Below are 14,703 nucleotides of genomic sequence, written 5' to 3'. Positions count from 1 at the left end.
CCAATTAGACATCCAGAAAGAGTAGGCAACTAGGTTTAAAAATATGTAGTTCATCAAAGACATGGGGCCTGGAGTGTCAAGGTGGAATTACCAGTTTGTACACAGTGTTTACAGCCTGGAACCAAATGAGATTACCTCCGGCCGTTAGAAGGAAGAGGAGGATTGAGCAAATGAGATTGAACAGGACCAGTAAGGTAAAAGGAAAATCAGGAGAGTGGAGTGTCTCCCAGAAGTATAGGGCTGTCACTGATAAAGGGTCGTGACTGCAAGTTGTCCAGGTTCTTGGCATTTTGAACAAAGAATTGGACAAAACGCCCAGCAAAGCAAAGAATGAATGAGGCAATGAAAGAACAAAGCAAGGATTAATTGAAAATGAAAGTACACTCCACAGTGTGGGAGTAGACCTGAGCAGCAGCTCCAGGGCAAGGATACAGGATCTTCTCGGGTTCAAATACCGCTAGAAGTTTCCCATTGGCCACATCCTGCTTAATTCATGTAAACAAAAATGGTAGTCTGCAATCAGTCTGATTTGTTGCAGAAAGCAACCAACCAGAGGCTGAAGTGAAGTTATAAAGGTCACATTCCTGTGCAAACATCTGATTGGTTGCAAAAAGTAACCAACAAGAGGCTAGGGTGAAGTTACAAAGTTATGCTTCTATGCAAACAAAGGCTCTACCCGCAATCAGTCTGGTTGGTTGTGGACAGCAACCATTCAGAGGCTGGAGTGAAGTTAAAAAGTTGCAAAGGAAGACTGGACCCGCAATCAGGCTGATTTATTGCAGACAGCCAATTTCCCATCTGCAGTGCAGAAAAGGTGAGGTTGTTTGCAAAGGGTGAAGCCTCTGATCCTTTTGTTACTTAGGTGTGGAAAGTTAGAGATTTCCTTTCAATTTAGTTTTAGGAAGTCCTTGTGAAACAGCCTTAGGTTGCCTGCCTCCAGACCCTATTTTCCTGCCTCAGGACGATGTATTTCAAGGAGAGATTGGTCAAGTGCAGCTGAGATGTTGAGGGAGATGAGAACTGAGATGACCAATCACTGAAGTGGCAAATGTTAATTGCTAGAACTCAGACAAGTACCTGGCACATAGGAGGTGTTTAATGAGTGAATGAATGGAGATCTTTGGTGACCTTGATAAGTGGGTTCATTTGGTGAAGTGAGAATGAAAGTCTAATTGGAGAAGTTTCAAGAGAATGATAGATGAGGAAAGTAGCAATAGTGAGCAGAGACAACTTTCAAAGAATTTTCCTAAAAAGCAGAGCAGGAAAATAGGATAGTATCTAAAGGAGATTTTGGAATCAAGGGAAATTTTTACTTTGGAATGATGAGAAATATTCTAGCATGTTCTATGTGGATAGGGATAATCCAATAGAGAGGAGAAAATGAATAATGCAGGAGTTAGTGACAACAGTTGTTGAAGTGATGCATCCAGGCATGAGTGGAGGGCCTGCTGTCAGAAGCCCAGTTTGTTTATAGAACCAGGGAGGAAGATGGGGTATCAGGTGACATATTCTAAAAGGCAAGTAGGGTAACTGCATGTTCATTCTGTTGCCCTTACAACAATTGTGTGTGTGTGTGTGTGTGTGTGTGTGTGGCGGGGGGGGGGGGGTATGTATTTGAGACGGAGTCTCGCTCTCTTGCCTAGGCTGAAATGCAGTGACATGATCATAGCTCATTGAAGTCTCAACCTCCCAGGCTCAGGTGATCCTCCCATCTCAACTTCCTAAGTAGCTGGGGCTACAGGTGCATGTCGCCGCCACTGGCTAATTTTTAAAATTTTTGTAGAAACAGTGTCCTGCTATGTTTCCCAGGCTGGTGTCAAACTCCTGGGCTCAAGCGATTGTCCTGTTTGGCCTCCATAAATGCTGGGATTACAGGTGCGAGTCACTATATCAGACCAAAAATTATTTATTGAGTGTTTATTTGTCCCAAGCAATGTTCTAAGAAGTGGGGCTTTAACAGTGAAGGAAAGAGACAAAAATCTCTGCTCTCATGGAGCTGATATTCTAGTGGTAGGAAGATTGCCCATATATTTTGGTATATCAGATGCTGCCAAGTGTGATGGAGCAAAATAAAGCAGTGAAAAGGATAAGGAACTCTATAAAGGAATGGTTTGCAATTTTAAAACGATAATCAAGGATTTTAAATAGTGGCAGTGGATATTTTCTTCTGATTGCTTCCACTCAGTGAAATAAGAAATGAGGCCAGCAGCAGAGAGGGAGGAGAGGGAGGGGGCTGCGGGGAGTGCTGGAGACCTGAAGAAGGGGAAAAAGCACGAATTTGCTGCCTCCAAGAGAAGGAGAGGGAATTGTCCAGAGAAATGTGAAACGGAAAGGGAACATTCAGAGAAGAGGTGGAGGATGTAGGGGAGATTGCTGATGAGAGACTAAATTTTTGAGGACACATGGAAAGGGTTTGATGATGTCAGTGGGATAAGCGGTTGTCCTGGTGAGAAGGACTGAACTTCCTGGGATGACTGAGGTATGTGAGGTATGATGGATATGTCCCAGTGGTTGCTTAAAGGTGGTAAGAGGTGAATAGTCCTCACTGATTATAATTTATGCTTAAGACTAGTCTCTTAGGACATTTAAATGGTTGATATAGTCATTGCCCTTGAAGGACAATAGGGTGGCTATCTTTTTGGGAACAGAAAGAGCTCTTTGGGGTTTCCTTAAAACCCACTGTGGTCAGTGTCAAGAAGGAGAGGATGTGAAAGGGGTGGGAACCCATTCAAGGTGTCACTACACATGAATCCATAATTTAAGTCTATTCACAGCAATAAAATGAAGATTTGTCAATGGTTAAACTGTTCAGAGCAAACAGCCAACAAAACAGGACAAAACAAAAATGTTTTGCCGTTCATGTAATACCACATCACTTGGGTGGTGCCGATGCACACAAATCTTTTCTCATGTTTATTAAAAAGATGAGATTACCTAGAGATGTAAACCTTTTGCACCTAGTAGAAAAACTAACTCTTTGGGCTACTTGATGCCAATTTACATAGCAAGGGAATGGTTTGCTTTTACCTAATTGGTTGGTGGTCCTGTAGACATATCAATGCTTTTATAAAATTGTGTTATCTGTGTTCTTCCTTCACATAAACAGGCAGTGGGCCTTGTTTTTCTTAATTCATAGTAGACTCTCAGGAAATGTTTGCAGAATCACTTGAGAGATTAATTTCTGGGTTGCTCCCACTGTCCTGGTCTTCTACCCTAACGTCATCTTAAAATTTTATCTTTTTGTGACACCAAGAGAACAGGGGGAAAAGGTTTGAGTCATATGATATGATGTTAGATAATTTTGTTATATGATGAAATATCATTTAGTTTAGGCATAGAGTGGCCAAATAAACGAGAATGGAGGCAATTATCTGGGTGATTCAAGCTAAAAAACAATTTGGCTTGAAGTAGCTATATAATTTTGGAAAAGTGATTTTAAGAAGAGCTTTAATTATCTAGAAAACATCTTTAATTCTCCACATGAAAGTCAGGTATTTGGAGAAAACCACAATAATAATTTTAACAAATATTTTTCCGGCAGTTGTTTACTTCATAGTTGCACAACTTGCAACATCCTCCACAAGATGGCATGCAAGTTTGTAACATACTATAGCCAGTAGTCATGCCATTGCTAAATCATTTTGCTGCAAGCAATAAAGTCTGAACAATTGCACAATGAGTTATTATTTTCTATGTTACACACTGCAAATATATACATTCTGGCAATGTTTTCTGCAGGTAAAGATGATTGTTTTACAGAGGTATGTTTGTCTCTGAGTGTAATTATTTGAGGATATATGAAAAGAAATCAATAATTTAAGTCTTTTCATGCAAGATGAAGATTTGGCGTCAGTTAGCATGTTTAAGGTCAACACTTTGTTGAAGGCCCAAGACAAAACAAACAAAAATGTCCTGATGTTCACATTTGAAAAAGAAATTTTTATGAGGCTAAGGAAGGAATTATAATAAAATATTTGTTTTTAGGAGGATTTATTTCATTGTTTTAAAGTATTCCTGAAAATATTTCCTGGAACAACTGGGAAATAGCATGGCAATTCATGATGCATATTACTGTGGTTCTTTGTCTTGACTGCAACAATAGAACCAAGTGGGATGATTTTAATAAAACACAAACGCCAGGGCACCCTCTCAGACCAATTAAGTCAGAATCTGTGGGAATGGGCCCAGGCATCAGTATTGTTTAAAATCTCCCTAGGCATTCTGATGGTACCTGAGGCGTCAGTGTTCACTGACAGTATTGATTGCCTTCTCATTTGCTCATGACAGGCATCACTAATTGATCCTGAGCTCACCTTTTCTCTCAGTACAATGCTCTGGGTAGCCCTTACCAATCAATTCAGAGATGAAATGAAGCCCACTTGCTATCAGACTTGTCAAAGAATATGGGAGGGACAGAATTAAATGCTACTCACATATAAGGTGATTGATTTCCTAATGTGGTAACTAACTCTGCTTTCTAGTATGATTCAGCCAAACAATTATTTCAGCCTTCTACAACAAAGGAAATTTTAGGGACTGCGGTGGACAATATCCATGCTCTTCCCATATCCCTTTGGATACCTTTTTGCCATTTTTGTGTGGTGCACCCCATCCCCCACCAGTTTCAACGTGCTTCTGCTCTTCCATCAGCCAGAAGAGAGGGCTGCCTTTGGGTGTTTGTTGCAGGTTGAAAAAACAAAAAGTACCTGGGAATTTACGTCTCCCTGGAGTAACCCTTAACCACTGAATGAATATGAAAGCCCCATCTCTTTTCCTTGTGTGGGGACAACTCTGAGGCAGAACGTGCACTCCTGAGCTTGCCTACAGGGCCAAGCTAAAGCTGCATCTGTGGTATTTTGCAATCACTCTTTTGCTTGGCCTCCTTGCCATCTCAGTCCCTCTTCCACAGTTTTTCTGAAGTGCTTACTAAATAACTTGCACAAAAATTTTCATTTTAGGGTCTGTTTCTGGGGAAATCTTAAGATACATACCAAAAACGAAGGTCCCTGAGCTGGAAGAGAACCTATATAAACTAATGTGTTAAATCACGCAGAGTTAATCTGTCTAATGGGAACATGTGAAAGAATGATAAATACCGGTCTACTCAGATCTATGAAAGATATAGGTCTGAAATAGATTACCGGATTGAGGTGCCAAAAAAAAAAAAAAAAAGGTAGATGTGCTATAGCAAGATCCTAGACTTGGCTGCACTGTGAAATTATACACCGTTTAACAAATATTCATTCCCAGGTTACACCCCCAAGATTCTGATTTCATTGGTCTCAGGTGTGTTCTGGACATTGTCCCATTTAAAGCTCTCCAGGTGGTTCCATTGTATAACCAAGGTTGAAAATCGCTTTAAAAGAACCAGATTTAGAGTACATAAACATTACTTTGGTCAGCCTGTTAGAAATTCACATTCCTGGGCCTGCCTACACCAGGTATTATGATTCAATAATTCTGCATATTTTACAAATATTTGTTTTCAGATGCCTTAGCTGCCACCAGGGAAACAGTAAACACCTGGGTAAGTCCACTGAGAACATCTGGCTAGGTCAAGGATGGCAAATCCTATTCCACTTGCATACCCTCTCTTATTGATGCATAGAGGCTCTCAGGAGTGTTGAGAAGGATTCTGAGGCTAGGTCTGGGTTCAGAAAGCAAAGATACTATAGCGACTTGCATAGAGGTGTCTAGCTTTATAGCTAGCTATAAGGACAATGTATTAGAGTGGTTAATAAGGATTTGTGCTAGGAAGGATAATGGCTCTAATAGTCCAGTGCAAGTGTATAGGTAAAAAACCTTTCCTACTGCTTATAAAGTGGATGTATGAGAGGGATCTAATATACTCTGGAGGAAAGGAAAAAGGATTTCATGTGAAGTCTCAAGCTTTCAAGGGCAAGCATATGTCCCATGGTACTTCCTTTTTTTTTTTTTTTTTTTTTTTTGAGACAGAGTCTTGCTCTGTCGCCCAGGCTGGAGTACCGTGGCGCGATCTTGGCTCACTGCAACCTCCGCCCCCATGGTTCAAGCAATTCTCCTGCCTCTGCCTCCCTAGTAGCTGGGATTACAGGTGTGTGCTACCACACCTGGTTAATTTACAAGTTTTAACATAGAAAGACATATTGTATTTCTCCCAGGAAAGTAGTCTTCTATGAGACCAGCACAATAACACAATGGCTCTGGAGTCAGAAAGACTTGGGTTTGAATTTCAGCCTAACCACTCACTAGTTATGTGTTCGTGGGCCACTTCCTTAACATTTGCAAGCCTCAGCTTCCTCACCTGTAAAATGGGCTAGCATCATCTCAAGAATTAAATGAATTCATTAAGAAAAAATCTGAGCACAAGGTCAGAGTAACTGATAGCTATCACCATTGTTATTTTTATTATCAATGATGCTAAGAACCCGGAAGAATCCAGCCATGGTTCCTATGTCCCTGCTCTTGAAGCACCCAGCTTGCGAGCTGTCGGAGGAACTCTAACTCTTCTCATTGTGTTTGACCTGAAGTTTGGGCACTGACATTTCCAATTCCCAAGATTCTTTAAAAGCAAATAGTCATGAACGAGGCTTTCAGAGAAGGGAATAAAGTGGCTTCTGTGGATAAGTCCATCCGGAAAAACTGATGGCTCCTTTTGACACACATTCTCACCTGTAATCTGTTCTCATGCCTCAGAACCTGGGAGTTGTGTTGCCATTGTTATTTTATAGCTCAAATATTTCTTCACCAGTTGATGGCATCATTACAGATACAGTGGGAGGGGAAAAAAAACAAATAGAAAAAGAATCTTAGTTGCCTGGCCCACAGACAGTTAATTTCTCGTTCCTAGGACTGCTTTCCTGTACGGGGAATCTTTCATTTAGGTGGCTTTCCCAGTGATGGCCCTGGCTGCCTAGCAACCACCATCTCCAGACCTTCCCTAAAAGACGACGGGAGTTGTTCATATCAGTGTCATCAGATTTTTTTTTTTAAAAAAGGATATTGAATTTTATGAAAAATTAAACCTCATGAAGATGTAGCTTCCCAATGTGCATTGCTTCCCAAACAATTGTTGACAACTGTGTGACACTGAAATTGAATTAGGAACTGCAAATTTTGGAATGGCTACAAACATAAATGCAAGCATCTTTTAAAAATCATATATATTTATGCATAACCAGACCCAGTGTGTGTGAGTGCTCTCAGGTAATTTAACCACAACCTCCTTTCATCCTTTCTCCATGAAACAAGCATTATAATTCCTGTGTTTGACATAAAAGTAAATATATGACGGATTTGCCTGTGTTCCTGAATGCTAATATTCTACATTGCTCTACAGAAAGAGCAGAAATCAAGTTCATCTTATTTATATGTATGGGAATGGAGGGTATGAATTAAAACGAATCAGAACATGATGATTCATCAGAAAGTTGATAAATTAAAAGGTCACTCATTCCTCCAAAAGATTTTGAGGTTGCTTTGCAATTCTTCTGGGCTTAATCTTCTCTATTAAATGATCTCCGTGTCTACACAATTATTAAGTAAGTAGCACTCAGGGTAATGAACTCTTGAAATTAATCCTCTTATGGATTTTTGCCCTGGATTTTTCTGGTCATTTGATTCTCACCTAGATTAGAGACCCTGACTTCCACTGTTGTCTTTCTCGAGAAGTTTGTCTTAGGGATACAATGTAGAGAATAGAGAGGCACGATGTAAAGTGACTAAAGACTCAGCTCTCAAACTGGGGACAAGTCACTTGAGTTTTCTAGGCCTCAGTGTTTCCTGTCTGTGAGATAGGGATAATATCAGTACCTATGACATAGAGTTATTGTGAGAATTAAAAGACAATGTATTTGAAGCACTTAACAGAATAACTGGAAGGTAGTATAAATGAAAATCAATGAGAGGTTAAAAAAACAACTTGATAAAATATTGCCTGTGCCTACACATACAAATTCAGATGAACAGATGTCTCAGTATTTCATATTTTTTTTCCTTCTTCAGCTCCATGACCTCCCTCCCCACAAAAGCCCATCCTTTCCATCAACATGCAAACAAACAAAATTATGCCTGAGTTCTTATTAAACAGTCAGCATGTTTCTCTAAATGTAAACTCCTTTTTATTTAATTTTAGCATTGGGGGAAGTGTTGTGAGAAATGTTCAGATAACACACTGAACATAAAAGAATAGGAAAATTCACTTTTCTATTCTTGAAAAGGAATAGAAACTTGAAAGAATTGAAAGTTGAAATTGGTTGAACAGAATGTAATTTCATCATCATCATCATCATCGTCATCATCATCAGTTACAACCATTTACTGAGAGTCTATCATATATGGCTGGGGGTCAGGGGAGTGGGAATGGGCTCAGAGCACAAAGAGATTTCAGGCCTGGTTTTTAGAGATGTGTGGAACCTTGCCAGGGAAGTAGTTGATGTATCTGCAATATTTTCCTTTCTCTTTACTGTCCAATAAACAGTACTTCATTTCCCCGGAGGGCTCTGGCTTTACAATCAACAGCATTGGAACAATTTCCACAGCAGCAGTTTTTGATTTTGAAAGTGGATCTAGAAGGTAAATACTGCTACTGGGTTTTCATTCGAAATGCCAGTTCTTTGGTTCGTATTTCCCTTTTCATGAATATTTTCCCTCATCTGGCCTTGATGTGCTCCCAAAATTAAGATGCTTTTGATGTGTGTGTGTTTTTTTTAATGAGATCATTACTTAACCTATAGTTGCATGGTGGCTGGTTGATGCTAGACTTGGCGTTGGGGCTCCTCTCTGCATCATCCTGTTTTCAGAGTGAAGCCACGGTTGTTTTGGGGGTGGCATTTGCATCCTGCTGTGGAAGTAGGTGAGTACTCCTCTCTGGATACCTGTGACACAGAATTCATTCACAGTGTAATACAGTATCTTTAAAAAGTTAATGCACTGACATTACATCTGCCAAGTGGGTAGCCACTGGTTCAATTATTATTTTTATTTTTATAGTGATTTTTGTGAACACCCTTTTCAGTAATATGTTCTGCATCAATGTACTTCATAGGAAAAGGAAATGGACCTTTAAACCTTTCCAATCAAATTGCTCCTGAATCTGATAAGAGATTCTTTTCTATTATGAAAGCTGAGGATAGTATACATCCTAAGTGTTAGCACCTTTAGAAGAGAAGTCCAGTGGAGGCCAGGCATGGTGGCTCACGCCTGTAATCCTAGCACTTTGGGAGGCCGAGGTGGGTGGATTACGAGGTCAGGAGATCGAGACCATCCTGGCTAACATGGTGAAACCCCATCTCTACTAAAAATACAAAAAATTAGCCAGGCATAGTTGTGGGCACCTGTAGTCCCAGCTACTCGGCAGGCTGAGGCAGGAGAATGGCGTGAACCCAGGAGGCAGAGCTTGCAGTGAGCCAAGATCGTGCCACTGCACTGCACTCCAGCCTGGGTGACAGAGCAAGACTCTGTCTCAAAAAAAAAAAAAAAAAAAAAAGAAGAGAAGTCCATCGGAGACTAGGGGCCCACACATCATATGAGATTACCTCTCAGTGAAACAGTTAGGAGTTCAAAACTGGACGAGATCTGCAGCATTAAAGAATTCAAGTTATGTGGAGTCTAGCTGAACGCTGGAGGGTTGATGACAGCAAGGAAGGAAGAAAGCAATGAGTCTTTCTAACATTTTCACTTTTTTTTTTTTTTTTTTTTGAGATGGAGTCTCACTCTGTCACCCGGGTTGGAGTGCAGTGGTGCGAATTTGGCTCACTGCAACTTCTACTTCCTGGATTCAAGTGATTCACCTGCCTCAGCCTCCTGAGTAGCTGGGAGATTACAGGCATGTGCCACCACGCCCGGTTAATTTTTGTATTTTTAGTAGAGATGGAGTTTCACCATGTTGGCCAGGCTGGTCTCAAATTCCTGACCTCAGGTAATACAGCTGCCTCGGCCTCCCAAAATGCTGGGATTACAGGCGTGAGCCACCATGCTTGGCCAAAAAAAGGGATATGCTTTCTTCTGCCAACTTCTTAAAGTCAGCTGTATGCATTATCTTTATATAATTTTTTAATAGAAATTGTCAGACTCTTTATCCATTTTCCTTTAATCTCACTGCTGTGCCCCATGACAAACAATTATTTAAATTATCTTATTTCATAAATTGCTCTGGGAATAATGGATTATAGCCATCACAGTTTTGTTTTTCTTTCCTTTTTGGCCTGGTGTACCTCATGGAAGAGTGATTATGCACCAGCAAGGTATTTATAGATCCCCAGATTTGTTAACAATGGGAGTAAAAGTTGTTAATGAGTTTTTAACAAACTAACTTTTTCTTGATAAGTGAAAACTAAATCTTTCCTTTTTCTCAGTATGATTTAAATCAGAGGAGCTAACATGGGACAACTTAACCCCTGTTTGCAGAATTCGAATAAATAAGTATTTGGCTAAAGCTTTGCAATGGGACCTCATTGAAGTTTTACAGAGAGTACGCTATTCCTTAATTTTCTTCTTAGCTGCAGAGCTTTTAGGGTCACTGAGCAGACCTTTAAGTGAGAGTCAAGGAAATTTGGAAATGCCTCACTGATTTTTATCAATTGTTTCCATTCTTTCCTTTCAAAAAATATACAGGGGCCATGAAATCACTTGTTCAAATCCTGATGAAAGTGTTAGAAAGGCTCATTGCTTTCTTCCTTCCTTGCTGTCATCAACCCTCCAGCATTCAGCTAGACCACAGGTAACTTGAATTCTTTAATGCTGCGGATCTCGTCCACATCTTATTCCTTCTATTCTTGTAGTGAAGGCTTCCCAGAATTATTATTTATTTATTTATTTATTTATTTGAGATGGAATCTCGCTCTGTTGCCCAGGCTGGAGTGTGGTGGCGCAATCTCGGCTCACTGCAAGCTCCACCTCCCGGATTCATGCCATTCTCCTGCCTCAGCCTCCTGAGTAGCTGGGACTACAGGTGCCCACCACCACGCCCAGCTAACTTTGTGTGTGTGTGTGTGTGTGTGTGTGTGTGTAATTTTTAGTAGAGACAGGGTTTCACTGTATTAGCCAGGATGGTCTCAATCTCCTGACCTTACGATCTGCCTACCTCAGCCTCCCAAAGTGCTGGGATTACAGGTGTGAGCCACCGCGCCCAGCCCAGAATTATTTTTTAAGTGTCTTTATTCTTAAAAGAGATTGACTTGTGGTTTTTGTCAACAGCATCTCATAGATAATCTTCTTGTAGGAAAAATTATGAAAGAAGAGGGATATTGAAAACTGGTTTAGTTTTTATTACAAATGGAAGAAAAACAGTCAGTTTGGTCTTAATAGTAAATTTCAAGTACTTTTTTAAATTTTTCTGAAGGGATAACCAACTCTCTCAGTTTGGCTGGAACAGAGGAGTTTTCTGGGATGGGAGATTTACAGTGCTAAATCTCTGGACCTGGACAGTCCTGGGCAAATTGGGAGAGTTGGCCTACCCAAGATCATACTTTATGGATGTGAACATTCATCTTTCCATTAGGATACATTCAGTTTCATCATTTTGAGCACTCTTTTGCCTCAAACCCCTACACATCTCTGTTAAAATAAAATCCCATTAGTCATCTAACTGTCCTAATATCCCCACATAGTCATTAAATTGTTTTGAAATGTTCTTAACACCTTCTCCTGTGCATTTGTCTGTTTCCAAAATTGAAACATCAGTGTTTGGAAGGTAAGAACCCATAGCCATAAGCTCTGTTTGCTATAACATGCTAAGGATTATCCCCTTGCCTTTTCATTGTATATGGAGATTAGCAGACTTTTCTAAGTTCCTGCCTGTCCTTTCAACTGACTTGACTGATTTAGTCCTTAACAAAATGTTAGCCATTTCTAACTGTTAAAATAACTGGCTTGATTGACACTTTAACTAGATGAATCGATTGTTTTAACTGATTGTTGTAACTAAACAGATTCTACTTCTGTGAAAGCCTGTTAGTTTCTATAAAATCTCAGCTGTCTTTCTTGTGGCTTCATTTTCAGTTTTTCACTGATTATTAAAGTGGTTGATTCTGGAGGACTGTTCACAACTGGAAATCTAAAGATTTTTCTCATCAATGTAAACAATAAGGACCCCGTTCTTACCTGCAGGTAAGATCATAAAACATAATATTTTAGTTCGAGCTTGAAAATTGAATTTGAAAATGTTTTACAAATTCATTATTAAATTTTTATGTTTGCTTTTTTTTTTTGAGAAGGGAAATAAGCGAGTAAGATGTAAACAACTACTTTAAGATGTAAGATTTTTTAAAGAGGGTTTTCTCAAAAACTGAAAGCAAAATAATTTTAGAGTGTAAAGTGTATTGAAATTGCAATAGTATAAAGCGTTATTAGTGCAATATGTTCTTAGTGTCTGACTTATGTTGGATTATCTCTATCCTCAAGGGAGAGTCTGGCTAATATTATCATCAAGGAGTTTATAAAACCATATTGAGGGTCAACAATGATTCAGTATAAGAACCAATAAGAAGCTGGTTCTTACAGAAGGATAAGAGCACAGTGATTAAGCATACAGGCTCTCTAGAGCCAGATAGGCCCAAGGTCAACTCCTTTCTCAGCCACCTTGATATTTACTTCTGAAAGTTACCTAAGGTCTTACAATTTCCATTTCCATGTCTGTAAAATGAGGACAAAAAACGGTCCCTACTTCCTAGGGTTGCTGCGAGGAAATTCAGGAACACTTAAAAAATGCTTAGGAGTTTGTCTAAACTGTAGGTAAGTGCTCAATAAATGGGTTGCTTGTTAAGCTCATGGTCACAAATTCCACTCTTATCATTGCAATCTCCGACCTCCTACTCTTTTGCCACCATAAGGTGAAGAAAAGAATACAAAGCAAGCAAATGCCTCCTCATAATTTTTCCTTTTAAAACAAGTTTACTAAATATTGAAAATGCTGTCTCGAGTGTGACTTCCATAAACTCAACTTGGCACAATAAAGTTGACATCACACTGGATGAAGAAATTCCAATTGGGAAAATGATTGGAGTGCCAGGCAACAGATGAAGATAACCTGGGGGATTTAACCTTTGAACTAGATCCACAGAATGATTACTTTGCAGTTGACAAAGGTAGGTTGAGAAATGTTCTTGACAAATTATATATCCTATCATATGCTATTGCCGTCTTCTGTTGATCTTTATATTTCCTCCACAGACTGAGTTTCTTGGGGTTACATATCAGTCTTCTTCGTTTTAAGAACCTCAACATGAAGCACATAGTAGATGCTTCATAAACATCTGTTGAATAACTCTCTGTGAGACCCAAGTCTTTGTTCACTCATGAGCTAACATGTGGCTGTTCATCTGCTACAAAGCAGCAGTCCTAGCCCTTCACTGAACATACCCTTCTAGCACATCTTCTCAGATATAACTAACTATACTCTGTACTTCAGGTCCAAATTTTTTGAGAGAGAGAATTGGATTGGACTTTCTAGAGTCACTCATTCATTCCTCATCCAATCAGCTGTGGCTGAGACCAGGGGAGGGTCAGATTGTGTGGTATTTAAAGCTTCCTCTAGGGCTGAGTAAGGAAGGTGGTCATCTTAGCACATAGGCTGGTTTAAGCCATTGTAGCCAATGCTGTCAATATCCTACTCATACCTCCTCAAGCCTTAACAATTCAGTGCAGCACCCAATTTCCACCTGCTAGTATATGCATTTCTTTGCTTCAGGTATTATTGGGATCTGATATCTGCTCTGCCTTGCCCCACCCCCCAAGAAGTGTTAGAGAACTACTCCCTGCTAGGAGTTATCAGTCAATGAATAAAGGGAATTGGTGCACTCTAGTTCTTTGCCTCTGGTGGGGGACAATTTTGAATGTGCATTCTACACTGGCTTCCAGGGATCCCAGGATTATTAAATTCTAGCTTCCCACAGTAATGACTTGTTTGATAATGTACTTTTTATTGGGATTTTTCCTTCCCTGTATGACTTTCCTTATGCCACATAGCTCTGATCACCGCCCAAATAAACTACTTTCACTCAAATCCCCATTTCAGATTCTGTCTCTAGAGGAGCCCCCAGTCATGATAGCCACCATTCCCTCTTACCTAAGTTAATGCTCATTTGCCTTAACTGGGCTTCTTCTTTCACCCTTACTGCCTCCAATAATCTCCACAGAGCAGCTAGAATAATTTTTTGAAGTCAAACTGGATCATATTCCTCCCCTGTGTAAAATCCTCCTTGGATTTTCCTTTGCATTCGGAATGCAATCCAAACTTCTTACCTCACTCCCAAGGTATTTTCTCTGGCCCTTGTATCTTTCTCCAACCTCATCCTGTTCCTTGGCCACCTTGGTCCATTATACTGAAACCAAATAACTAGGCTGCCTTCCTTGGGATGCCTGCTCTTGTGTTTTTCAGGATCTGACCATTAGACCTTATTTTAAAAAATCACATTACAGTTTTCATTTTCTTAATAATATGTCTGTTCGAATTTTGTATTGTGATTTTCTACACTTGCTTAGTGTTTGTCTCCAAGCCCAGATTATAAATTTGATAAATGCAGAGATTGCACTTCATTGTAGCATATACAGAACTTAGCACAGTTCCCTGGCACATAATTGGCACTCAGTAAATGTTTGTCGAGTGGATAAGTGGATGGATGTGTGGAAAGCACAGTGAGTTATGGTTCGTGTTTTCATTTATGATACTCTCTACTGGGAATCATCCCCCCATTCACCACCATTTTCTTTTTTGTTTGTTTGTTT

General features: G+C 39.8%; 1 long non-coding RNA gene across 1 annotated transcript; it reads left to right on the top strand.

Moving 5' to 3' along the window:
• Positions 1-2,277: 2,277 nt before the first annotated feature.
• Positions 2,278-10,693, top strand: LOC105483301 (uncharacterized). Its single transcript, XR_003018239.2, has 3 exons — positions 2,278-2,479; positions 8,459-8,553; positions 10,594-10,693. It is a non-coding gene; the product is annotated as an uncharacterized lncRNA (long non-coding RNA).
• Positions 10,694-14,703: the final 4,010 nt, after the last annotated feature.

The sequence above is a fragment of the Macaca nemestrina genome, chromosome 2, assembly GCF_043159975.1.
Source record: "Macaca nemestrina isolate mMacNem1 chromosome 2, mMacNem.hap1, whole genome shotgun sequence".
NCBI classification, from domain to species: domain Eukaryota; kingdom Metazoa; phylum Chordata; class Mammalia; order Primates; family Cercopithecidae; genus Macaca; species Macaca nemestrina.
Note: the sequence above shows the minus strand (reverse complement) of the source record. Positions and strands in the feature narration are given on the sequence as shown.